The sequence below is a fragment of the Lytechinus variegatus genome, chromosome 1 (genome assembly GCF_018143015.1).
Source record: "Lytechinus variegatus isolate NC3 chromosome 1, Lvar_3.0, whole genome shotgun sequence".
NCBI classification, from domain to species: Eukaryota; Metazoa; Echinodermata; class Echinoidea; order Temnopleuroida; family Toxopneustidae; genus Lytechinus; species Lytechinus variegatus.
Window position 1 is genome coordinate 10,574,194 of NC_054740.1, and position 3,187 is coordinate 10,577,380.

Genomic DNA, 3,187 nt, shown 5'->3' on the forward strand with positions numbered 1-3,187 from the left:
GTTCGCCCTCGCACTATTTAAATAACGCTTATGAGATTATTGTATTTTATGTTGATTCATAAGAATATAAAGCTTAAGTGACTATTAGGACTGCCCCCTTAAAAGAAACAAAAAAAATCAACATCAAGCAGCCGATCGGGGCGTGGCTGAAAAAAATTCCGCCCCCCCCCCTATATAATCGTGGAATAAGACTGAGCATGTACTGAATCACGGTGGAAGTTTGCATTTTCTTCTTGAAAGAAAAATCACCAACATTGTACATCAAATCTATTCATTTCATTATAAATGCACTATGCAAAAACTACCACCAGCCCGGCATCTGCTATGTCCACACCAGAGCATTGTTAAAGAACACCAGTTTGGTTTTGATCTTACACCAGGTGCCCGTTTCATAAAACTTATTATGATAGCAAATTTGCAATAACAGTAACCCTTCAATCTGATGGCTGATAGTGAACTTGTTATAAAAAAAATATTTTTTTATTATTACAAGTCTTTATGAAACGGGATTCTCATGATAGGTGTTAATACAAACACCATTTAGTATCAAACAGCATCAAACTGTTGTTGTTTCAATAGCTGGTGTGGAACTGTATAAAGGACCTATTGATTCCTGACTGGTGTTAAATCAACACCGGAGTTATGCAGTGTGTAAACATGCATCGCAACACCTTTTTTTTTCTTGGTCATGACACATTTTATTATTGTAATCAGGGGCGGATCCAGCATTCGCCAATGGGGGGGGGGCATAAAAAAAATTCACCCACATTTTCCCCGATTGGCCGCTCAAAGTTGATTTTTGTTTGTTTGTTTAAAAGGATAATTCCTAACAGTCACTTCTCAGCTATGAATATGATTCTTATAAGACAACATAAATATAACCTCTTAAGCCCTATTATAGTGCGAGCACGTAGCGCGAGCTAACATTTTTGGAAATTTCATATTTTTTCCTAAAAAATGAACATTCTGGGCAACGTTTGTGAACCTGAACAAGATTAAATATGAAACTCTAATTACTGCGAGCAGAAAGTTTTTATATACGTTCTGGCCTGAGCGACTGAAAAGGAGCTGTTATAAGGTTTGTTTGCAGCTAGCCATGAAGACATATTGCATCAATCAAATAATGAGAACGCGAAGCGCGAGCTGAATATTTTTGACATTCCATCAAAAAAAAATCTAAAAACATTCTAAGCTAGCACCCTTCGTAATCATGAACAGGATAGGTATAAACTAAAAATGCGAGCGCGAAGTGCGAACGGAAAAAATGAGATTAAATCTTTAAAACGGGACACTTTATTCATGTTTTGTAAATCATGAAAAGGATGGGTAATTGGATGTCTTCCTACATACAGTAATAATGCGAGCGTGAAAGGTTAGCAGAAAATACGCATGCAGAAGAACAAGCTGCGTATCTCGATGCGTGCGCATGTTTTAGATTTAGACATAGAATCTGGGCATTCTAAATACATTTTTTTTATTTTGAACATTTATAATGCAAGCGCGAACTAAAAATGTTTGATATTTCGATCCAAGAAGGTTCAATTTCAGCACTTTTTCAAGCACTGTGTAAGAAAATTGAGAATATAGATAACATAATAAATGATGCGAGCGCGAAACACGAGCTGATACTTTATTATCATTATTTTGACCTAAGACCGGGACATTCTAAGGAAATTTTGTCCAAAGCGCGAGACAAAAGTTGTCGATATTCCTTTCTGAAAAAAGGAACAATTTAATCATTAGTAATTCATAAAAATTTTATTATCTTATATATTAATCTAAAAATAGCGGCAAGCGCAAAATTTGTTGATATTAAAGGGTTGGTCTGGGCTGAAAGTATTAATAAATAGAGTAAAATTCATTAAGCAAAATGCCGAAAAATTCATCAAAATCGGTCCCCCCTAAATTTTTAGTTGATAACTTTTTTTTTTTTTTGCTTGTCAATTTTGTTTCCTGCGTCCCCCCTAAATTCTGGTGGACCCCCTTTTAAATGTCTCTTGTCCCATACCTAAAATGTAGGTTGATGACCTTTTTTTTTTTTGCTTGTCATTTTTTTTTTACATGTGTCCGTCACAAAATTTCAGGTATAGACCCCCTCTAATTTTTTTGGCTTCCGCCGCCAATGAAGTTTGGTAATATTTTGAAAAACAGTCGTCATGAATATTCATTAGGTGGGCTGATGATGTCACATCTCCACTTGTTCTTTGTATTTTATTGTATGAAATTAGGTTTATTCAATTTTTTTCCTCTAAGAACTAGAAAAATTGGATTGACAACTGATCTGGTGCATTAGATATTTATGGCTGCAAATTATTTCATTATAAGGGAGACATATTATTCACACAAGTATGAAATAATGAAAAAAAAATATGATTTTATGCAATAACATAAGAAAACGGAAAGTGGAGAATGTGACATCATCAGCCCACCTAATGAATATTCATGACGACTGTTTTCACAAAATATTGATAAAATTTAAACTTCAATAACTTTATTTAATTGTTTTCCGATTTTTGATGAAATTTTCGGCGTTTTGCTCAGTGAATTCTACTCTATGTTTTAAGATATAAATATTTTCAGCCCGGACCATCCCTTTAAGGCCTGAAATTTGACATTTCAAGCACTTTTTGATAGGATGCATTGTTTAATATATTTTTAACCATGAATGCGAGCGCAAATTGCGAGTCGAAATTTTTGATGAACTGTCATGAAAATGGAACTAGAGGTATATGCATTACTCAGCAATCAAAGGCGAACGCACAACTAGTGCTACGTAGGCCTGCAGCTGATAGATTTTGATATTTACTTCAAAACTTGATATTTCAAGCTCCATATCACCCTATATTGAGCAAGATAGTCGCATCAAACATGTGAGCGAAACGCAAGCGAAAATTTATATAACGGCATGCATTTTTTCCCAATTAAGTCTTCCCCTCAATTCATTTTATTCACTCTCCCCCCCCAAAAAAAAAAACATGCACCGTGAGCCTCGCGCGTGGCACCTGTATAGACTCTGCCGTTATATCCTGTATAGTAATTGTAAATATGTTATTGTTAAACCTTTATACATCTACATGTAATATGTTTTAGCCTTTATATTTGCCCCCGCAAAAAGCGTTCTTTTAATAAAGTTCAAAGAAAATTATACCGGTAATCTTTTGGGCCTGGGTGAATAAGAGACACCGCA